General features: G+C 37.7%; 7 non-coding genes across 7 annotated transcripts; all 7 read left to right on the forward strand.

Moving 5' to 3' along the window:
* The first annotated feature begins 623 nt into the window (after positions 1–623).
* LOC121135000 lies at positions 624–689 on the forward strand. Its single transcript, XR_005872193.1, has one exon. It is a non-coding gene; the product is annotated as a small nucleolar RNA SNORD109A (small nucleolar RNA).
* Positions 690–4,038: 3,349 nt separating this feature from the next.
* LOC121135007 lies at positions 4,039–4,103 on the forward strand. The gene has a single exon (XR_005872200.1). It is a non-coding gene; the product is annotated as a small nucleolar RNA SNORD109A (small nucleolar RNA).
* A 3,339-nt stretch (positions 4,104–7,442) lies between these two features.
* Positions 7,443–7,508, forward strand: LOC121135052. Its single transcript, XR_005872243.1, has one exon. It is a non-coding gene; the product is annotated as a small nucleolar RNA SNORD109A (small nucleolar RNA).
* Positions 7,509–13,143: 5,635 nt separating this feature from the next.
* LOC121135020 lies at positions 13,144–13,209 on the forward strand. The gene has a single exon (XR_005872213.1). It is a non-coding gene; the product is annotated as a small nucleolar RNA SNORD109A (small nucleolar RNA).
* Positions 13,210–14,515: 1,306 nt separating this feature from the next.
* Positions 14,516–14,581, forward strand: LOC121135050. Its single transcript, XR_005872241.1, has one exon. It is a non-coding gene; the product is annotated as a small nucleolar RNA SNORD109A (small nucleolar RNA).
* A 1,932-nt stretch (positions 14,582–16,513) lies between these two features.
* On the forward strand, positions 16,514–16,579 carry LOC121135029. The gene has a single exon (XR_005872222.1). It is a non-coding gene; the product is annotated as a small nucleolar RNA SNORD109A (small nucleolar RNA).
* Positions 16,580–18,045: 1,466 nt separating this feature from the next.
* Positions 18,046–18,111, forward strand: LOC121135053. Its single transcript, XR_005872244.1, has one exon. It is a non-coding gene; the product is annotated as a small nucleolar RNA SNORD109A (small nucleolar RNA).
* The last annotated feature ends 6,946 nt before the right edge of the window (positions 18,112–25,057 follow it).

Below are 25,057 nucleotides of genomic sequence, written 5' to 3' on the forward strand. Positions count from 1 at the left end.
AAATATCACAAAGAGCTTCTGGCCTCCTTTCTCCTAATGCATTCTCATTATCATCTTATCAAAGGTATGGAGGAAGTCAGACCAAATCTATGTTTTGTATAAATGAACTAAATCTCTGTGTTTGAGGACCATTTGCTGTATGCAATTAAGCTACACGATATAGTCTGGGAAAATTCCAATACATGTATTTTTTATTTCAATTTTTTGCAGGATGGAATTGCAATGGACTCTTACCATTCAGGCTGGAGAGGTAATCATTGTTTAACACTCACTAGAGGATGTCTTGTTCCATTATTGATAAGTTTTTTAATTTTTTTAGATTTTATAAATTATGGGTTAATACCAACTTCAATATTTGGCATTTATCCCCATAAAATGCATTCAAATATTCAGGTTCTTAGTAATAATGCTGGCAAATAAGACATGAAACATATTGTCTGCTGGTCTGTATAAGTTGATGAAGCCTGTGTGTTAATTTAGTATGGAGTTCAGTAACTCTATTCAGAACCTGATCAATAAGCCAGCAACACAGTCCTGACCATTCATTTCAAAGGCATAGCCACTAGCTATTCTAGCTTTCCCACTGCATTGGAAACACACATGAGTTAAAATAGGGCTTATCTGGATCAATGATGAAAACAAGTGTCTGAGGACAGTGATTGACTCGTAACTATGCCAATCTGAGAGCCAGATTCCCCCCCCACCCTCCCACACTATTGCCAAATCCTTACACATAGGGGATATCTAGAGTCTGTCATTTCACTCTGGGTAGGGTCCAGGCACTCCCCTAAGAGTTCAGGCTGAGAGAGCATCCCTCTTTGTGCTATAGGCACACGATGACTGTTTGTATTCCAGGGATAGACACTGATCCACAGCTCAGGGCCCCATTGGTTGCCCAGGCCTTCTTGCTGACACTCACATTTGGGGGGGTCCAGATCAGTCCCATGCTGGCCTCCCCACTGTCGTTCTGGGGTCCAAGAGCTCTCCCCTGTTCAGATCAGCTGTCTCTGCTGGTTTTGCCAGCCCATTCTTTGCCAATTTGCTCATCACTTATCTCTCTCTGTCACTGGGTTCCTTGGGCTCAGTTCAGTGATTAATTGTGTGTTTGCCTCTGCTTCTATCAGTCACAGGATGAAGGCTCCCGGATGGTAATAGACATAAAGTTCATTATCAGGAATGGGCATTCGAGGTGGTCTCTCCACTATTACTTAGCTTACCAATTGGTGTCATCCCTTTAGATCACTCGATGTCACTCTGGTGCCTGATCTGTCTTCGAACCTATGATTCCCTCTTCCCCCTATTCTACCCCCACCCCCTCAACTTCCTGTTCCCCCATGACCAACTCCCTTCCTCTTCACCCCCTCTCTTCTTCCCAGGTCCCACCCCCCCACCCCTCGCCGTGTTCCCCATCCATTCAGAGGATCTTGTCTCCATCTTCTTCTCTTGGGTACTATGCATATATGCCTATATTTTAGGTTCTTTCCTGTTTCCCAGACTCTCTATCTGTGGAAGTACAGACTGGCACTATCCTGATATATGTCTAAAATCCGTATATGAGTGAGTACATACCATGTTTGTCTTTTTGCGACTGGGTTACCTCACTCACGATGATTTCTTCCAGTGCTATCCATTTACCTGCGAATTTCAAGATTCCATTGTTTTTTCTGGTGAGTAATACTCCATTGTGAAAATGTACCACATTTTCTCTATCTACTCTTCAGTTGAGGGGCATCTAGGTTGCTTCCAGGTTCTGGCTATTACAAAAAATGTTGCTATGAACATAGTGGAGCAGATGCCCTTGTTGTATGAATTTGCCTCATTTGGATATATGCCTAAGAGTGGAATTGCTAGGTCTAGTGGTAGATTAATTCCCATTTTCCTGAGGAATTTCCATACTGATTTCCATAGAGGCTGTATGAGTCGGCACTCCCACCAGCAGTGGAGGAGTGTTCCCCTCTCTCCACATCTGCTCCAGCATAAATTGTCTTCCGTGTTTGTGATTTTAGCCATTCTGACAGGAGTAAGATGGTATCTCAGAGTTGTTTTGATTTGCATTTCCCTGAAGGCTAAGGATATTGAGCACTTTCTTAAGTGTCTCTTGGCCATTTTAGCCTCCTCTCTTGAGAATTCTCTATTTAGTTCTGTACCCCACCTTTTAATTGGATCCCTTGACTTCAAGCTCTATTATAGCGCTGTAGTCCTGAAAACAGCTTGGTATTGGCACAAAAATAGGCAGGTAGACCAATGGAACTGAATTGAAAGCCCTAATTTTAACCCACACACCTATGAACACTTGATTTTTGACAAAGAAGCTAAAATTATACAATGGAAAAAAGAAAGCATCTTCAACAAATGGTGCTGGCATAACTGAGTACTGGTATGCAGAAGACTCCAGATAGATCCATGTTTATCGACTTGTACAAAACTTAAGTCCAAATGGATCATAGATCTCAACATAAATCCAGCCACACTGAAACTTTTAGAAGAGAAAGTGGGAGATACTCTTCAACGAGTTGGTACAGGAGACCACTCCCTAAACATAACACCAGTGGCACAGGCACTGAGATCGACAATTAATCAATGGGACCTTCTGAAACGAAAAAGCTTCTGTAAGGCAAAGGACACAGTCAAAAAGACAAAAAGACAGGCCACAGAATTGGAAAAGATATTCACTAACCCTACATCTGACAGAGGGCTAATCTCCAAAATTTACAAAGAACTCAAGAAACAAGATCTTCCATTTTTTATGAAGTGTGTATTTAATGAAGATCATATTACATACTAACACCTTTTCCATTCCAAACAGACAGAAACCGACTTGCACAAAAGACTTAACTCAGATCCATGCATCTGGAGAATACTCCCATTATTACACAGACCTAGATAGTTGCACACTAACATTAGAGAAGTAAGCAGACATACTCCATTTCTCAGATATCACACTGATGAAATCCAAACCCTATATTCTGATTCATTGAAATTTATCGAAATAAAGATGAAATAATAATTTTTAAATTTTCATTGAGACACCATGAAAGGAAGTCTTTAGGAGCAATGACATTTGTAGAATGAATATGTGAGCATAGCAATTTTTAATGAAAGGTACCTCAATAGATACCATTGCCATAGTCTTGTGTTGATATACACATGTCTCACACAGAAACCATCATGGGAATTCAAGGATGCAGTGAACTTTTCATGTTCTTTTAGAAAATGATTTCCTTTCATTGATTAAATACTTTCCTTCTCATTTAGATCAAATTGCAGAATATTTTGTAAAATATATGCATTAGGAATGGCATCTAGAACATGAATGCTGTGCAAGGCTTCAGCACCACCCTATGCAATAAACGCATCTATGATACACACAAAGAGAACTAGTGCCTTACTTGTATTATAACATTGACAGAAATATAACAAAGAGATTCTGGCCTCCTTTCACTTAACACATTCTCATTATAATCATAACCCAGTTATGGAGGAAGTCAGACCTAATATAGGTTTAGTATAAATGCCTTATAATCTCTGTGTTTCAGGACAACTTGCAGTATCCAATTAAGACAGAAATTGCAGTCTGAAAAAAATTCCAATCAATGTATTTTTTATTTCTCTTTTACTGCAGGTTGGATTTGCAAATGCCTTTTATGTTTCAGGATGCAGAGGTAAGCATCGATTAATATTTTTAGAGGAATTCTTTTTCCATTCTTGATGTTTATTTTCAATTTTTTAGGATATTTCTTAATTTTTTGTTAATAGTGACTTCAATATTTCAAATTTATTCCCATAAAATCCATGCAAATATTGTCTTTCCTAGGAATGCTGCTGACAAATTAGACATGGATAATTTTTTCTACTCATGTGTGCTTCAATATGATGAATCCTATATGTTAATTCTGTATGAGTTTTGTAAGTCTATTCAGAACCTGAGCTATAAGCCAGCTGCACAGTCATGAGAATTCATTTCAAAGTCAAAGCCACAAGCTATTCCAGCTGATACATTTCATTGGAAACACACATTAGTTAGAAGAGGGCTCATCTGGATCAATGATGAAAACAAGTCTCTGAGGATGCTGATCGACCTGACCTATGCCACTCTGAGCTCCAGATGTGATGTACTCTTGAAAACACTGATGTTTCTGAAAAGTGGCTAGCACTCTTCCATTTTAAAGCATAAGGGATAAATGTGCAGACAGGCTTTGTCTCCAAAATTTTATGGTAATTATTTATTTTGTGTGGCAAAAATGTCTTATAGTTTGATTCATCACTTAATTATACACTAACTGGAATACCAACAGCAACAAACTGTTCAGCAAATTTTTCAGCCATTGACTAATACCTGACTGAAACATAAAACTAAATGTTGTGGAAGCACTGAAATTGTAACTGAGCATCTAGAGAGCCCTGCCGTGTGACTTTTCATAAATTGGGGAAAAAGAAGAATTTGGAGGATTCCCTTCCACCATTACCGAGCATATCAGAAAACTCAGATGGCACCAACTGAACCAATAAATAGCAATGGGATGTAATCTTCTATTTTGTTAGAATATTTGCTATTATGTAGTTAAAATTGAACATGTCATAATGACAGCAGCCATATCACCATACAGACACCTCATCAATCCACTTCCACATTGTGACAGAATAAGCAACAACATTTTGCTCTCATGGTAACATATTTAGAATATTGTTCTTTTTTGAATATCACGTGCATTTCCCAAAAGAATTGTTTGTCAGAAAAGTTGGGAAGAATGATCTTCAATTTTTTATATTGTGTTAATTTAATGAAGAGAATGTTGCATACTCATACCTTTTCCATTCCAACCAGATACAACGCTGAGTTGCACAAAAAACTTCGCTCACATACATGCATCAAGAGAACACTCCCATGATTACACAGATCTCCATGTTGCACATTTATCTTAGAGATTGAAACTGACGGATTATGTTTCTTAGTTGTCACACTGATGAAACACATACCTTATACTCAGATTCATTGAGATTCTTCCAAATAAAGATGAAATAATAATGTGTTTATGATTCACTGAGTGACCATGAAAGGAAGTCTTTAGGAGCAATGACATGTGTAGAAAGAAAATGTGAACATAATATTTTTAATGAAAAATGAATCTTAATAGAGAACCTTGCCATAATCTACTGCTATAGTACACAGGTCTCACACAGAAACCATCATTGGAATTCAAGGTTGCAGTACACTTTTCATATTTTTATTGAAAATGCCTTCTTTCATAAAATAAATGCTTACCTTCCCATTTACAAGTCATATAGCCAAAAATTTGTAAAATATATGTATTATCTTTTAGTGGGAGTGCAGACTGGCACTATCCTGATCCATGTCTAAAATCCATATATGAGTGAGTACATACCATGTTTCTCCTTTTGAGACTGGGTTACCTCACTCAGGATGGTTTCTTCCAGTGCTATCCATTTCCCTGCGAATTTCAAGATTCCATTTTTTTTCTGGGGAGTAATACTCCATTGTGTAAATGTACCATATTTTCTCTATCCACTCTTCAGTTGAGGGGCATCTAGGTTGCTTCCAGGTTCTGGCTATTACAAATAATGTTGCTATGAACATAGTGGAGCAGATGCCCTTTTTGTATGAACTTGCCTCATTTGGATATATGCCTAAGAGTGGAATCGCTGGGTCTAGCGGTAGATTAATTCCCATTTTCCTGAGGAATCTCCATACTGATTTCCAAAGAGGCTGTATGAGTCGGCACTCCCACCAGCAGTGGAGGAGTGTTCCTCTCTCTCCACATCCTCTCCAGCATAAATTGTCTTTGGTGTTTTTGATTTTAGCCATTCTGACAGGAGTAAGATGGTATCTCAGAGTTGTTTTGATTTGCATTTCCCTGATGGCTAAGGATGTTGAGCACTTTCATAAGTGTCTCTTGGCCATTTTAGCCTTCTCTACTGAGAATTCTCTATTTAGCTCTGTACCCCACCTTTTAATTGGATCCTTTGGTGTTTTGGAGACTTGTTTCTTGAGTTCTTTGTAAATTTTGGAGATTAGCCCTCTGTCAGATGTAGGGTTAGTGAATATCTTTTCCCATTCTGTGGCCTGCCTTTTTGTCTTTTTGACTGTGTCCTTTGCCTTACAGAAGCTTTTTAGTTTCAGAAGGTCACATTTGTTAATTGTCGATCTCAGTTAATTTAATGAAGAGAATTTTGCATACTCACACATTTTCCATTCCAATCAGATACAATGCTGAAATGTAGAAAGAACTTCCCTCAGATACATGCATCCAGAGAACACTCCCATGATTACAGAGACCTCAGAAGTTTCACAATTAACTTAGACATTGAAGCAGACACATTCTATATCTCAGTTATCCCATTGATGAAACATAATTCCTACACTCAAATTCACTGAAATTCATCCAAATATAGATGAAATAATAATGTGTTTATGTTTCACAGAGTGATCATGAAAGGAAGTCTTTAGGAGCAATGACATATGAAGAATGAATATGTGCACATAAAAATTTATAATGAAAAGGAATCTTAATAAAGAACCTTGTCATAATCTACTGCTGTGCTACACAAGTCTCACACAGAAACCATCACTGAAATTCAAGGTTGCAGTACAATTTTCATGTTCTTATTGAAAGTGCCTTCTTTCATAGAATAAATTCTTTCCTTCATTTACATGTCCAATAACCAAATATTTTAAAATATCTGTGTTACAAATGGCATCTAGAATGCCATTTCTGTGTGAGGCTTTAGCACCACCCCAAGCAATAAACCCAGGGAAGATACATACCAAAGGAACTACTGCCTTACCTTTGGTATAATATTGACAGAAACATCAGAAAGAGCTTCTGACCTCCTGTCTCTTAACACATTCTCATTATCATCTTAAACCATATATGGAGGAAATCAGACCAAATGTATTATTGGTGAAAATCCTCTATTATTTCTGTGGTTGAGGCCAACTTGCTCTATCCAATTAAGCTAGACACTGTAGAGTGGACAAAACTGCAGTCACTGTATTTTTTATTTCTAATTTTTTGCAGGTTGTAATTGCCATGGCCTCTTTCAGATTGGAGAGGTAAACACTGATTACTATTCATTAGAGCATGTCTTCCATTATTGATGTGTTTTTTATTTTTTTATGATTTTATCTATTTTTATAATACCGATTTTAAATATTTCAAATTTGTCCCATAATATCCTTGTGAATTTGCTCTTTCTTAAGAATAATGCAGGCAAATTAGACTTACATCATATTTCAGTTTATGTCTGTTTTCAGACGATGAAGCCTATGTGTTAATTTTGTATGTGGTTCAGTAACACTATTCAGAACTTTAGGAATAAGCCAGTTGCTTAGTCATGAACATTCATGTCAAAGTCAAAGTCACAAGCTATTCCAGCTTTCCCATTGCTTTGGAAACACACATGAGTTAAAAGAGGGCTTATCTGGAACATTGATGTACACAAGTCTCTGAGGACGGTGAATGACCCATAACTATGTGTATCTGACCTCCAGATGGGAGGTCCTCTTGACAAAAGAGATGATTCCCCAGAGTGGCTTTTTCTCTTCGATTTTGAATCATAAGTGATAACTGTGCAGACTGGCTTTGTGTCCAAAGTTTCATTTTAAAACTATTTTATTGTGGTAAAATTTCCTTATAATTTGTTTTTTAACCATTTACTAACCATTTACTAATGCCCGATAGAAATAACGAACTAAAAGATGTGGATGCAGTGCAAACATAAGTGAACATATCAGGGCAATTCCCTGTGACTTTCCATAATTGGGACAAAAGAGGATATTGTAGTATTCCCTGCCACTATTACTGAGCATTCCAGAGACCACAGTTTGATCTTCCTTCCTCCAATTACCTCAGTGGGATATAACTTCCCATGATGCCAGAATATTTTTTAAGGGATTGACAATGGAAAGGTATTATTTTTCCCGCTTTTTTATTTTAAATAGCTTGTTTTACATGTCAATCCCAGTTCCCTCTCCCTCCCCTCCTCCCGCATCCCCCCACCATCCTTCCCATCCTCCCACCCTATTGCCAATTCCTTCGGCATAGGGGTATCTACAGTCTATCATTTCATTCACGGTAGGGTCCAGGCACTTCACTAAGAGTCCAGGCAGAGAGAGCAACCCTCTTTGTGTTATGGACACATGATGTCTGTTAGTATTAGAGGGATAAACAGTGATCCACTGCTCAGGACCACATAGGTAGCCCAGGCCTCCTCACTGACTCTCACATTCAGGGGGTCTGGATCGGTCGCATGCTGGCCTCCCAGCTGTCGGTCTGGGGTCCAAGAGCTCTCCCATGTTAAGAGCAGCTGTCTCTGCTGGTTTTGCCAGCCCATTCTTTGCCAATTTGCTTTTCGCTCCTCTCTCTCTCTCTGTCACTGGGTTCCTTGGGTTCTGTTCAGTATTTAACTGTGGGTGTTTGCCTCTGCTTCCATCAGTCACTGGATGAAGGCTCCAGGATGGTTATAGACATCAAGTTCACTATCAGGAATGGGCATTCGAGGTGGTCTCTACACTATTGCTTAGCTTGCCAATTGGTGTCATCCGTTTAGATCACTAGAGGTCACAATGGTGCCTGATTTGTCTTCTAACCTATGATTCTCTCTTCCCCCTATCCTACCCACACAGTCGACCTTCCTGTTCGTCCACATCCTACTCTCTCTTCCACTTCTGCCCCTCTCTATTTCCCAGGTCCCCCTCCCCCCCAGCCCTTGTCATGTTCGCCATCTGTTCAGAGGATCTTGCCTCATTTCTCTTCTCTTGGGTACCATGTATATCTTTTAGTTTCTTTCCTGTTTCCCAGACTCCCTGTCACTAGAAATGCAGACTGGCACTCTCCTGAACAATATTTAAAATCCATATATGAGTGATTACATACCATGTTTGTCCTTTTGTGACTGGGTTACCTCACTCAGGTAACCCATTTTCCTGAGGAATCTCCATAGTGCTTTCCAAAGTGGCTGTACGAGTTGCCACTCCCACCAGCAGTGGAGGAGTGCTCCCCTATGTCCACATCCTCTCCAGCTTAATTTTTCTTCGGTGTTTTTGATTTTAGCCATTCTGACAGGAGTAAGATGGTATCTCAGAGTTGTTTTGATTTGCATTTCACTGATGGCTAAGGATGTTGAGCACTTTCTTAAGTGTCTCATGGCCATTTTAGCCTCCTCTATTGGGAATTCTGTTTAGTTCTGTACCCCACATTGTTATTGGATCCTTTGGTGTTTTGGAGACTTGCTTCTTAAGTTCTTTGTACATTTTGGAGATTAGCCCTCTGTCAGATGTGGGGTCAGTGAATATCTTTTCCCATTCTGAGGACTGCCTTTCTGTCTTGTTGACTGTGTCCTTTGCCTTACAGAAGCATTTTAGTTTCATGAGGTCCCATTTGTTAATTGTCGATCTCAGTGTCTATGCCACTGGTGTTATGTTCAGGAAGTGGTCTCCTGTACTAATCCATTGAAGAGTATCTCCCACTTTCTCTTCTAAAAGTTTCAGTGTGGCTGGATTTATGTTGAGATCTTTGATCCATTTGGACTTAAGTTTTGTACAAGGCGATAAACATGGATCTATCTGCAGTCTTCTGCATACTAGTACCCAGTTATGCAAGCACCATTTGTTGAAGATGGTTTCTTTTTTCCATTGTATAGTTTTAGCTACTTTTTCAAAAATCAAGTGTTCATAATTGTGTGAGTTAAAATCAGGGTTTTCAATTCGGTTCCATTGGTCTACCTTCCTATTTTTGTGCCAATACCAAACTGTTTTCAGGACTACAGCTCTATAATAGAGCTTGAAATCAGGTATGGTAATACCTCTTGAAGTTCCTTTATTGTATAGGGTTGTTTTTGCTATCCTGGGCCTTTTGTTTTTCCATATAAAGTTGATTAATGTTCTTTCCAGGTCTGCGAAGAATTGTGGCAGAATTTTCATAGCGATTGCATTGAATCTGTAGACTGCTTTTGGCAAGATTGACATTTTTATTATGTTGATCCTACCAATCCAAGAGCATGGAAGATCTTTCCATTTTCTGGTATCGTCTTTGATTTCTTTCTTTAAAGAATCAAAGTTCTTGATATGCAGATTTTTCACTTCCTTGGTTAACATTATCCCCAGTTATTTGATGCTGTTTATGGCTATTGTTTTTTTTTTTCTCTTTTTTTTTGTTTTTTTTGTTTTAGTCAGTTTTTTTTATTTTCCAGTTTAACTTTAGATAAGAAACGAGGTTGCTTCACAATTCAGTTCCAGGTCCCTCTCCCATTCCCTCCCCTCCTCCCGTGCCCTCCCCCCAACCCCCCCGTTATCCCCTCATTACCCCAGGGAGGGTGAGGCCCTCCATGGGGGTGTCCATAGTCTGTCATTTCATATAGGGCAGGGCCTAGACCCTTCCCCAAGAGTTCAGGGTGAGAGTGCACCTCACATTGTTCTATGGGAGTCCAAAGTCCGTGTGTATACTTGGGATGGGTACTGATCTGCTGCAAAAGGCTTATGGCTATTGTAAAGGGTGATGTTTCTCTGATTTCTTTCTCAGTCACTTCATAGTCTGTATATAGTAGGGCCACTGATTTTTTTTGAATTTACCTTGTGTCCTGCCACTTTGCTGAAGGTGTTTATCAGGTCTACAAGTTTTTTGGGTCACTTATTTAAACTATCATATCATCTGCAAATAGTGAAAGCTTGACTTCTTCTTTTCCTATTTGTATCCCCTTTATCTACTTTTGTTGTCTTATTGCTGTAGCTAGGACTTTAAGTACAATATTGAAGAGATATGGAGAGAGAGTGGACAGCCTTGACTTGTTCCTGATTTTAGAGGAATTGCTTTGAGTTTCTCTCCATTTAGTTTGATGTTAGCTGTTGGTTTACTTTATATTGCTTTTATTATATTCAGGTATGTTCCTGTTATCCCTGATCTCTCTAGGACCTTTATCATGAAGGGGTACTGTATTTTGTCAAAGGCTTTTTCAGCATCTAGTGAGATGATCATGTTCTTTTTCTATCGCAGTTTGTTTATATAGTGGATTACATTGATAGATTTTCTAATCTTGAACCATCCCTGCATTACTGGGATGAAGCCTACTTGATCATGTTGGATGATTTTTCTGATGTGTTCGTGAATCTGGTTTGCTAGTATTTTATTGAGTATTTTTGCATAGATGTTCATGAGGGAAATTGTTCTATAGTTTTCTTTCTTATTTGTGTCTTTGTGTGGCTTGGGTATCAAGGTAATTCTAGCCTCGTAAAAAGAGTTTGGCAGTGAGCCTCCTGCTTCTATTGTGTGGAATACTTTGAGGAGTATTGGAGTTAACTCTTCTTTGCTATTTTCTAGTTTAAATTGAACATATCTCAATGGAAGCACCCATCTCACCATCTAGACACCATGACAGGCCACTTCCACATTGTGACAGAATAAGTACCAACATTTTACTAACATGGTAACATGTTTAAGCTTTTAAATTTATTTTTAATAGTTACATTTCTGATTTTTAATCTGGGATTTTAAAGATTTGTGGTTTTTTTTTTAATCATTTTTTATTTTAATTTTAAATAGCTTGTTTCACATGTCAATCCCAGTTCCCTCTCCCTCCCCTCCTCCCGCACTCCCCTTCCACCCTCCCTCCCACCCTATTGCCAAATCCCTCCACATAGGGGATGTCTAGAGTCTATCATTTCACTCTTGGTAGGGTCAAGGCACTCCCCTAAGAGTCCAGGCTGAGAGAGCATCTCTCTTTGTGCCATAGGCACATGAAGACAGATTGTATACCAGGGATAGACACTGATCCACAGCTCAGAGCCCCATAGGTTGCCCAGGCCTTCTCACTGACACTCACATTTGGGGGGTCCAGATCAGTCCCATTCTGGCCTCCCCACTGTCGGTCTGGGGTCCAAGAGCACTCCCCTGTTCAGATCAGCCGTCTCTGCTGGTTTTGCCAGCCCATTCCTTGCCAATTTGCTCATCACTCCTCTCTCTCTGTCACTGGGTTCCTTGGGTTCAGTTCAGTGCTTAGTTGTGTGTTTGCCTCTGCTTCCATCAGTCCCAGGATGAAGGCTCCCGGATAGTTATAGACATCAAGTTCATTATCAGGAATGGGCATTCGAGGTGGTCCTTCCACTATTGCTTAGCTTCCAATTGATGTTATACCTTTAGATCACTCGAGGTCACTCTGGTGCCTGATCTGTCTTCGATCCTATGATTCCCTCTTCCCCTATTTTACCCCCACCCCCTCAACTTCCTGTTCCCCCATGACCAACTCCCTTCCTCTTTACCCCCTCTACTCTTCCCAGGTCCCACTACCCCCCCCTCGCCCTGTTCCCCATCCATTCAGAGGATCTTGTCTCCATCCTCTTCTCTTGGGTACTATGCATATATGCATATTTTTTATTTCTATTTGGTTACAGTTTATATTTACAATGGACTCCTATCATTCATGCTGGAGAGGTAAGCATTGACACAAGATAGGCCTCATGCAGAAAACAACATACAAATCACAAGGCTAGCACTGAAAATGTTTCTGATATTACTTATCAGATCCTCAACTGTGATAGTGATTGCAGTAGGATATGCATTTTAGTATTCCACATAGATCTGACATTTGCAGACAAACTGAAAAGTCCATAATTGATTGTAAGACACAGGCCAAAATCAGTCATTACTTAACATACATGAGTACTAGAACATGAGGGAGATCAGGAGGAGGAAGAAGATGAATATAGCTACCATCTTCCAATGAATATATTATCGTGAAATCAAAAAGATTGATTGCCTCTGAAAATTAATTATAGGAAGTCCTTTCCATTCTTGGTCTATTTTTCATTCTCTTTTTATTTTTTAGCATTTTATCTAGTTTTTCTTTAGCCGACTTCAATATTAAATATTAAGCCACATATAATGTATGTTAATTTCCTATTTCTTCGGAATATCACTGAAAAATTAGACACTGATCTTGTTTTCATGTCATGTATGTTTAAAGATGTGAAAGGCCATCTGATAATTTTGAATGTGATTCAGTACCTGTGTTCTGAATCTGAGGATAAAGCCACCTGCACGGATATGACTATTCATTTCAAGTCAAAGTGACTAGCTATTCCAGCTTTCCCATTTCATAGGAAACAATCATGAGTTAAGAGAGGTCTTGTCTGGATCAATGATGACAGCAAGTCTCTGAGGACGGTGATCGACCCGTGACTATGCCAATCTGAGCTCCAGATGGGAGGTCCTCTTGACAACAGTGATCTTTCCTGAAAATGGCCAGCAATCTTCAATTTTGAAACCTAAGAGATAACTATGCAGACTGGCTTTCTCTCCCAAATTTTAAGGGAGCAATATTTTTTGTGTGGCAAATGAGTCTTATAATTTGAAACATCACTTTATGTTATACTTACAGTAATACTAATAACAAAAACTGCCCATCATGTTTTCGACCATTGACTAATGCAAGATTGGAATAAAGAACTAAAACATGTGGAAGCAGAGAAATCATAACTGAGCATCTCAAGGGCCCTGCCCTGTGACTTTCCAAATTTGGGGAGAAAAAAGAAGATATGTAGGATTCCCTGCCAAAATTATGGAGAATTTCAGTGACAACAGTTTGTGTTTCCTGTCCTCCATTACCTGCAATGGGTTATAATATTCCATGTTTCTAGAATATTGTTATTCTTTAGTTTAAATAGAACATATCTTTATGCCAGCAATCATCTCAACATCCAGACACCAGGTGGTTCCATTTCCCCATTGTGACAGAATAAGAACCCATATTTTACTATCATTGTAACATATGGAGAATATTGTTCTTTTTGAATATGAGATGTACATAAAAGAGAACTGTTTTTCAGAAAAGGTGGAAAGAATGATCTTTAAATTTTTTATTATGTGAGAATTTAAAGAAGAGCATATTGTATACTCACAACTTTTCCTTTCCAAACAGAAAGAAAGCCGACTTGCACAAAGAACTTCACTCACATCCATGCATCGGGAGAACACTCCCATGATTACAGAAACTAAGGTAGTTGCACACAGAACTTACCGAAGGAATCAGACACACTCCATTTCTCAATTGTCACACTGATGAATCACAAACCCTGTAATAAGATCCATCCAAATAAAGATGAAAGAATAATTTTTATACGTTTCACTGAAAAACAATAAAAGGAAATCTTTAGGTGCAATTACATGTGTAGAATGAATATGTGTCTGTAAATTTTTTAATTTTAATTTTAAATAGCTTGTTTTACATGTCAATCCCAGTTCCCTCTCCCTCCCCTCCTCCCGCACCCCTCATCATCTCCAGCCTCCCACCCTATTGCCAATTCCTTACACATAGTGGATATCTAGAGTCTGTAAAAAGATCCTCAACTGATATTCTTGCCATAAAATAGTGCTAATGTACAAACTTATCACACAGAAACCACCCTGGGAATCCATGTGGGCATTTATTAAAAAGTCAAAGCCACTAGCTATTTCAGAGTTGCCATTTAATTATAAACACACATGAGTTTAAAAAGGGCTTAACTGTATCCATGATGACAACAAGTCTCTAAGGATGGTGATCGACTCGTAACTATTCCAATCTGAGCTCCAGATTGGAGGTCCTCTTGACCACAGTGATGTTTCCCAAAGTGTCTATCACTCTTACATTTTGAAGCATAAGACATAAATGTGAAGACTGACTTAGTCTCCCATATTTTATAAAAACAAAACGTTTTGTGTGGCACACGTCTTATACTATGATATATCACTTCAGGTTACACTAACTGTAATAATAACAGCAACAAACTGTCCAGCAAGATTTTAAGACATTGAATAATACTAGATTGAAATAAATAATTAAAGGGTGTTGATGCATTGAAATCAAAACTGAGCATCTCGTTGGCTCTGCCCTGTGACTTACCATAATTGGGGAAAAAGGAGAGATTGAAGGATTACCATGAATTTCAGAGACCATAGTTTGCTCTTCTTGTCCCCAATTACCTGCAATGGGATATAATTTTCTGTGTTGCTAGAATGTGTGCAATTCTGTAGTTTAAACTGAACATACATTGATGGCAGCAATCATCTCATCATCCAGATACCATGTAAATCCACTTCCCCAAGTGACAGATAAGGATCAACATTTTACTATCATGGAAACATATGAAGAATATTGTCCTTTATTGAATAGAAAGTGAATTTCATAAGAGAATTGTTTGTCAGAAAAGTTGGGAATAATGATCTTCAATTCTTTATAACATTTAAATTTAAAGAAAGCTTATTGTATACTCACTCCTTTTCTTTTCCAATCATAAACAATGTCAACTTGTACAAATATCTTCACTAAGACAGATGCCTCTGTAGAACACTTCCATTATTACACATACCTAAGCAGTTGCACACTTACTCTAGAGAAGGAAGCATATACAATCTGTTTCTCAATTGTCACACTGATGAAACACAAACCCTATGTTCAGGTTCCTTGAGATTTTTCCCAATAAAAATGAAAGGAATTTTTTTTAATGTTTCACTGAGAAACCATGAAAGGAAGATTTTAGGAGCAATGAAATTGTTAAAATGAATATATGCACATTACAATTTTTAGTGAAAACGAACCTCATTAGACAACCTTGTCATAATCTAGTACTTATGAACACAGATATAACACAGAAACCATCAGGGGAATTCAAGGTTTCAGTGCACTTGTCATATTCTTATAGCAAATTACTTCCTTTCATTGAATACTTGCTTACCTTCTCATTCACATGTCAAATTTCCGAATTTTTTGTACAATATCTTCATTATTAATAGCATCTTGAATCCAATTACTGTGCAAGGCTTCAGCACCACCACAATCCATAAACCAATGATATAAAAACCAAAAGAAGTGGTGCCTTTATCGAAATATAATATTGACAGAAATATCACAAGGAGCTCCTGGGCAACTTTCTCTTAACGCATTCTTATTATCATCTTACCCCAGGCCTGGAGGAAATCAGACAACATATACCTTTGGTATAAATGTCCTGTAATATCTGTGTTGGTGGTCAACTTGCTCTATAACATTATGCTAAACAATATAGTATGGACCGAATTCCAAAGAATGTATAATTTATTGCTATTTTGTTGCAGGTTGGAAATGCAATGGCCTATTACCTTTCAGGCTGAAGAGGTAAGCATTGATTAATATTCATTAGAGAATGTTTTTTCCATTATTGATGTGTTTTTCTTTTTTTTTCGTTTTTTATCAATTTTTGTTTAATACCAACTTCAATATTTCAAACTTAGCCACTTAATCCATGTGAATTTTCTCTTTTTAGGAATAATGCTGGCTAATTAGACATGGATCATTTCTGCTCATGTCTACTTTAAGGTGCTGAAAATTATGTGTTAATTCTGTATGTGGTTCAGGATCTCTTTTCAGAAACTGAGCAATAAGCCAGTTGTACAGTCATGACCATTCATTAAAAAATCAAATCCAATAGCTATTCAAGCTTTCCCAGTGTATTGGAAACACTCATGAGTTAAAATAGGGTTTATCTGGATCGATGATGACAACAAGTCTCTGAGGACGGTGATCAAGTCGTAACTATGCCAATCTGAGCTCCAGATGGGAGGTCCTCTTGACAACAGTGATGTTTCCCCAAAGTGGCTAGCAAACTTCCATTTGAAGCATAAAAGATAACTGTGCAGACTGGCTTTGTCTCCAAAATTTTACGGGAACAGCTATTTTTTCTTACAATTACAATTACAATTACAAGTGATGTGTTTGTCCGAAAAGTGTGGAAGAATGATCTTCAATTTTCTTTGTCATATTGTGAATTTAATGAAGAATGTATTGCATACTCACATATTTTCCATTCCAGACAGATACAACACAGACTTGCACTAAGAAATTCACTCAGGTCCATGCTCCAGAGAACACTCCCTTGGTTTCACAGACCTAGGTAGTGACACACTCCATTTCTCAGTTGTCACACTGATGAAACAGAAACTCCTATACTCAGAATCCTTGAGATTCATCCAAATAAAGATGAAAGAATAATATTTTTATGTTTCATTGAGGCACATTGAACGGAAGTCTTTAGGAGCAATGACATGTGTAGAAGTAATATATGCACATAAGAATTTTTAATTTAAAGGTACCTCAATAGAGAACCTTGCCATAATCTAGTGCTGATGTTCACATATCTCACACAAAAAGTATCACGGGAATTAAAGTTTGCATTGCACTTTTCAAGTTCTTATAGAAAATGCCTTCCTTTCACAGAATAAATTCTTACCTTTTCATTTAGATGTCAAATTGCGGAATATTAAGTGAAATATATGCATTAGAGATGGCATCTAGAACGTAGTTGCTGTGCAAGGCTACAGCACTACCCCAAGGAATAAACCCAGTGATGATACACACCAAAGAACTAGTGCCATTCTCGTACTATAATAATTGCAGGAATATCACAAAGAACTTCTGGCCTGCTTTATTTTAGCACATTCTCATTGTCATCTTACCTCAGGCATGGAGGAAACCAGACCAAATGTATGTTTGGTTTAAATGCCCTGTAATCTCTGTGTTTGAGAACAATTTGCTCTATACAATTAAGCTAGACAATGTAGTCTGGACATAATTCAAATCAATGTATTGTTTATTTCTAATCTGATGCAGGTTATAATTGCAATGGCCTCTTACATTTTAGGCTGGAGAGGTAAGCATTGATTAATATTTGTTAGATGATGCTTTTTCCATTATTGATATGTTTGTATGTTTCTTTATGATTTTATTTTTTGTTAATACCAACTTCAATATTTCATATTTAGCCCCATAGAATCCATGTGAATTATTCTTTCTTAGGAATAACACTGGAAAATTTGACATGGATCATTTGTTCTGCTCATATCTGCTTTAAGATGAGGAATCCTATGTGTTAATTCTGTATGTAGTTCAGTAACACTATTGAGAACCTGATCAATAAGCCAGCTGCACAGTTGTGAACATTCATTTCACAGTCAAAACCACTAGCTATTCCAGCTTTCCCATTGCATTGGAAATACACATGGGTTAAAACAGTGCTTATCTGCATCGATGATTACAACAAGTCTCTGAGGAGAGTGATCGACTCGTGACTATGCCAATCTGAGCTCCAGATGGGAGGTCCTCTTGACAACAGTGATGTTTACCCAAAGTGGCTAGCACTCTTCCATTTTGTAGCATAAGAGATAACTGTGCAGACTGTCTTTGTCTCCCAAATTTCATGGGAACAACTATTTTTGAGTGGCAAACACATCTTATAATTGGATTAATCACTTTATGAAACACTAACAGAAATAATAACAGCAACAAAATGTCCAGCAAGTTTTTCAACAATTGACTAAAGCCAGATTGAGGTAAAGAACTAAAACACATGGAAGAAGTGAAATAATAACTGAGCATCTCAAGGGCCCTGTCTTGTGACTTTCCAAAATTGGGGAAAACGAAACAATTGTAGGATTCCCTGCCACTGTTATTGACCATTTCAGAGACCACAGTTTGCTGTTCCTGCCCCCAATTACCAGCAATGGAATATAATTTTACATGTTGCTAGGATATTTGCTATTCTGTTGTTTAAACTGAGCATATCTTGATGGGAGCGCCCATCGCACCATCCAGACAGGGCATCTTGGACTCTGTTGATCTGCAAGGCTTCATCACTTCCCCAATCAATAAACCCAGTGGTGATACAACCCAAATGAACTCTAGCCTTGCCTGTACTATAATATTGACAGAGCTATTACAAAGATCATCTATCCTCTTTTCTCTTAACACATTCTCCTTATCATCTTACACCCACTATGGAGCAATTCAGACCAAATGAATCTTTGGTATAAATGACGTATAATCTCTGTGTTTTAGGACAATGTGCTCTATCAAAACAGAATTCCACTCAATATAATTTTTATTTCTATTTCTATTTTGTTGCAGGTTAGATTTGCAAATTCCTCTTTGCTTTCATGGGGGTGAGTTAAGCAGTGGATCCTATTCTGTTTTGCAGATAACTCCATACTATGACTGGTGACATCAGAACCTGGCATCTATGAGTTCAGGGGTCCAAGGAATAGAGTTTGAATGATTTCCTTGTCTTATTCCTTATGTTTCGATTGTGCAATTTTAATCACATTTTTCCCATTTCGGTAAATCGACATTAAAGTTCACTTAGCCTGGAATTCCCTCGTGAAGTCACCAAAAAGATCATCTAATTTTACTGATCCCTCTGTGCTTCTTAATTGAAAAGATGCCTGCTCTGTGAATGGCAGTGTCAATCATCTCTTTTAACCACCTCAATCTCAAGCCTTCTTTTCTATTGTGAATGTGACATCTTAATTATTAAAGCATCCCATGATTTACTATCTCATTCTTCTTTAAACTGGGTTTCTCAGATTCCCATAACCTTTCAACATTTCCTGCTCCATAACTCTAAAAAATATGAAGGGGAATATTGGATATGAATACCACTGAGTACTGAGAACACAGTATAATATTTAAATTTTCTTCATCTACCTGTGTTCTCTGACAATGTTCTTTCAGAGTTTTAATTATTTGATTTCTTTGCCTATTGAAGGGGTGAATATGAGTATATTTTTATGGAAAAGCACTCATAAGTTATATTTGCAAATGTAAGGCCTGAGATAAATTGTACTGTGCTTCTTCACAAAATTGGAGCATAAGGAGTACCTTGGAAGGCTCATGAACAGACAACTTAGCCAGATTTGTGGTTACATAAAAAACTTTTCTATTTGGAGGTTCCTTCAACTTAACTTTTGGAAATCAGAGGATAATTAAAAGATGGTAGTTGAACATAGACAGACTGCATCCAGACAGAAACACACAAACCACAAGGTCTGTACTGAAAATGATTCTGATAGTACTCTTGACATTACTTACCAGATACACATCCTTGAAGGTGATGGCAGTAGGATACACATTGCAGGATTCTACATAATTCTTACATTTGTTTGACAAACTGAAATGACCATAATGTATTTTGAGACACAGGACAAACTCAATCGTTATGTCACAGATATGTGCATGAAAATATAAGGAGCTGGGCGGTGGTGGCGCACGCCTTTAATCCCAGCACTCGGGAGGCAGAGGCAGGTGGATCTCTGTGAGTTCGAGGCCGGGCTGGACAGATAGCCTCCAAAACAGTACAGAGAAACCCTGTCTCGTAAAAAAAAAAGAAAGAAAATATAAGGGATATCAGGAGGACAAAGATGAATGTAGCAACAATTTCCAAATGAATAGTTTATCACAAATTCCAAAAGCTTGTTTTCCACTTAAAATTTATTAGAGAATGACGTTTTCCATACTTGATGAGTTCTGCTTTTTTGCTTTTTTTCTTTTTTATAGATTTTTATTTAAAGTAAAAACAATCTTATTTTAAATACCAATCCCATTTCCTTCTCACCTGTACTATACTTTGAACTTCTTTTTATCTTTCCCAATACTTTTCATGTCTATATATGTATTAACATGGTATAATATTATGTTAAATATGCACTTGTTTATTTATTTGTCATTTGTTACTTTTTAAACATTTTTACTATATATTTAAATTATAAACAAGCTTGCTGTCCATGTCAGTCCCAACTCTCCCTCACTCCCCTCAACTGCAACCCCCTAGCTTCCCAGCACCCCACCCAATCACCCACTCCATTCCTCAGGGGAGGTAAAGCCCTCCATGGGGGATCTCTTGATTCTTTCACTTTGTACAGATGAGGGCTGAGGCCCTCCCCAAAATGTCCAAATTGAGAAAGCATCCTTCATTGTGGGATGTGTTCCCAAAGTCCATTTGTGTGCCAGGGATAACTATTGATCTACTACCCAAATAAGCCCATAGATTGCCTGAGGCTCTTCACTTACACCCACATTCAGTGGGTCTGATAAGTTCCAATTTGGCCTCTTAGACATCAGAATAGGGTCCAAGATCTCCACCTTGATCAGGTCAGCTGCTTCTCTGGGATTCACAAGTCCAGTCTTCTTTCATTTTTCTTAGCATTTCATCTATTTTTTGTGTGAAGTCCACTTGAATATCTTAAATAGAGGCTCATAAAATCTGTGAATTTTCTCTTTCTTAGAAATAACGCTAGGAAATTAGACATTGATCTTTTTGCAGTTCATATATTCTTTGTAATGTTGGAGCCCATATGATAATTCTGTATATGGTTCAATACATCTATTCAGAACCTGAGCATAAAGCCAGCAGACAGACAGTTGTGACCATTCATTTCAAAGTCAAAGCAAATAGCTATTCTAGCTTTCCAAATGTTTTGGAAACACTCATGAGTTAAGAGAGGACTTGTCTGTATTGATGATGACAAGTCCCTGAGGACTGTGATCGACTCATGACTATGCCAATCTTAGCTCCAGATGGTAGGTCCTCTTGATTACAGTGATGTTTCCCCAAAGTGGCTAGCACTCTCCCATTTTAAAACACAAGAGATAACTACACAGACTAGCATTGTCTCCCAAAATTTAAGGGAACAATTTTTTGTGGCAATCATGTCATATAGTTTGATATATCATTTTATGTTGTCCTAACTGTAATACTAAGATCAACAAACTGTCCACCATGTTTTAAGCCATTGACTAATGCTATATTGAAACAAAGAATTAAAAGATGTGGAAGCAGTGAAATCATAACTGAGCATATCATGGGCCCTGCCCTGTAACATTCCTAAATTGGGGAAAAAGAAGATATTTTAGGATTACCTGCCACCATTACCAAGAATTTCAGGAGCCACAGTTTGCTCTTCCTGTTCCCAATTACCAGCATCAGGATATAATTTTTCCATGCTGCTAGAACATTTGTTACTGTGTACTTTAAACTGGACATATCTTGATGGCAGTGGTCATCACCCCATCCAGAAAACATACCAATCCACTTCTACATTCTGACAGAATAAGTACAAGAATTTATCTATCATGCTAACATATGGAGTCTAATGTACTTTTTGGATGATGAGGTACACATCACAAGGATAGTGTTTGACACCAAACTTGGGATAATGATCTTCAGGTTTTTATAACATGTGAATTTAATGAAGAGCATATTGCACACGCACAAACTACAGGATCCAAACAGATAAAACTCCTACTTGCACAAAGCACTTCACTCAGATTGATGCATCAGGAGAACACTCCCATGAACACATAGACCTATATAGGTACACACAGACTTGAGAGAAGGACACAGACACACTCTGTTTAAAAGTTGTCACACTGATGAAACACAAAACCTATATTCAGAATCTTTGGTATTCATCCAAATAAAGAAGAAAGAATATATGTTTTATGTTTCAGTGAGACACCTTGAAAGGAAGTCTTTAGGAGCAATGACATTTGTTGAATGAATATGTGCAGATAACAATTTTTAAAGAAAAGGAAACTCAGTAGGTAACTTTGCCCTAATCTAGTGCTAATGTACACTTTTCTCACAAAGAAACTATCATGGGAATTCAAGGTTGCAGTGCACTATTCATGGTCTTATAAAAAACGTCTTCCTTTCATAACATAATTGCTTACCTTCTTATTTACATGTCAAATTGCTAAATATTTTGTAAAATATCTGCATTAGGAATGGCTTCGAGAATGCTGTTGCTGTGCAAGGCTTCAACAACACACTAATCAATAAACCCATTGATGATACTCACCAAAGGAAGCCATGCCTTGCTTGCACTATAATATTGACTGAAATATCACAAACATCATTTGGCTTCCTATCTCTTAACATATTCTCATTATTATCTTACCACAGGAATTGAGGGAGTCAGACAAAATGTACGTTTGGTATAAAAGCCCTATAATCTCTGTGTTTGAGGAAAACTTGCTCTATCAAACCAATCTAGACACTGTAGTATGGACAAAAATCCATTCAATATATTTTTTATTTCTATTTTGTTGCAGGTTAGAATTTCAAGGCCTCTTACCTTTCAGGCAGGAGAGGTAAGCATTGATTCCTATTCTGCTGTGCAGATTCCTCCTTTCTATGACTGGTGATTTCACAATCTTGTAATGTATGACTTCAGGTGACCAAGGAATAATTTTTCTATGATTTCCCTGTCTTGGCCTTTATATTTTGATAGTACTATGTTGATCACATTTATATCATTTCAGTCCAATAGCATTCAAACTCATATAGCCTGAAATTGCCTTGTCAAGTCACTGAAAAGTTCTCCTAATTTTACTGATCCCTCTGTGCTTCTTCATTGAAAAACTCCTGCTGTGTGAATGACATTTTAATTATAAATTTTAACCACCACTATCTCAACCTTTCTGTTCTAGAGTGAATGTGCCATCTTAAATCTTTTTTTTTCAAGGCAGGTTTTCTCTGTATTGTTTTGGAGATTGTCCTGGAACTCACTCTGTAGACCATGCTGGCCATCGAACTTACAGAGATATGGTTGCCTCTTCCTTCCGAGTTCTGGGAGGCATCTTAAATCTTAGTGTCTCCCATGATTCACTATCTCACTCTTCTTTAAACTGGGTTCCTCAGAATCCAATTTCTACCCAACATTTCCTGCTCCCTAATTCTGGGAAAAATGAGGGGGAACATTTGATATAAATATCCCCGGAGTACTGAGAGCATAGTTTGTGATCTCTGACAATGTTTTTTCAGAGGTTTCACTCTTTGTTTTCTTTGCCTGTTGAAGGGGTAACTCTGAGTATATTTTTATGGGAAAGCACTCATAAGTTGTATTTTACAATTTACAAGTTACAAGTGCAATTGCCAAACTTTCTGGAAAATAACTGTGTTAGGAAGGACATCTAGAACGCTGTTGTTGTGCAAGGCTTCAGCACTACTCCAAGTAATAAACCCCATGAACTAATGCCTTGCCTTAACTATCTTAATACATTTTTAAATATCATAATGATCATCTGGCATTCTTTCTCTTAACACATTCTCATTATACTTTTACAGCCTGGTACAGAAGAAGTCACAACAAATATGTCTTTCTTATAGATTCCATGTCCTCTCTGTGTTTGAGTACCACTTCTTCTATCATTTCTTGCTTGTTTGATGACGCTTTCCTTTAGCAATTCATGCTAGACATAGTAGTCAGATCACAATTCCATCTGTGACATATTTTATTTCTATTTTATTGCAGGTTATAATTGCAAAGCCCTCTTACCCTTCAGGTGGGAGAGGTAAGCATTGTATCCTATTCTGTTGTGAGGTACCTCTTTACTATGACTGGTGATTTCAGAACCTTGGGATATATAACTTTAGGAGTCCAAGGAATAGTTCCTTTTGATTTCCATTTCTTGCCACTTATGTTTTGACTCATGCCATCTTAATCACTTTTATCCCCTTTCAGTACATTGGCATTCAAGGTCAAATACCCTGGAAATCTCTAGTCAAGTCCCCGAAATGGTCACCAAGTATCATTGATCCCTCTATGCTGCTTCATTGAAAAGACACCAGTTATGTGAATGACATTTTGTATTATCCATTTTAATCACCTCAATCTCAAGCTTTCTGTTCTAAGGGAATATGCCATTTTAAATGTTATGTCTCCCATGAATTCCTATGTCATTCTTCATTAAATTGTGTTCCTCAGACTCCCATTTCCACCCATCATTTAATGCTCTCTAATTCTGAGAAATACAAAGGGGACCATTTGTTATGAATATTAAGGTTACTGAGAATCCCGTTTTGTATTGGACATTTTTTATTAATCTGGCTGCGGACTCTGACAATGTTCTTTCAATTTTCACTATTTGTTTTCTTTGCCTTTTAGCATGGTGACTGAGTAAATTTCTTAGGGGATAGCACTCAAAAGCTGTATTTGACAATCTAAGTGCTGAGATAATAGTTTACTGCACTTCTTCACAAATTGGAGCATAAGGAGGACCTCAGAAGACTCATGAGCAGACAAATTAGGCAGAGTTATTGTTATATAAATACCTTTTCTATTTCGTGTTCTCTACAACTGACGTTTAGGAAATGAGAGGATAATTACAACATGGTATCTTAACATAGAGAGACTGCATCCAGACAGAAGCATACAAACATAAGGCCTGCACAGGAAATGCTTATGATATTACTCTTGAC

Source organism: Mesocricetus auratus, unplaced genomic scaffold (assembly GCF_017639785.1).
Source record: "Mesocricetus auratus isolate SY011 unplaced genomic scaffold, BCM_Maur_2.0 Super-Scaffold_100030, whole genome shotgun sequence".
In the NCBI taxonomy this organism is placed as follows: domain Eukaryota; kingdom Metazoa; phylum Chordata; class Mammalia; order Rodentia; family Cricetidae; genus Mesocricetus; species Mesocricetus auratus.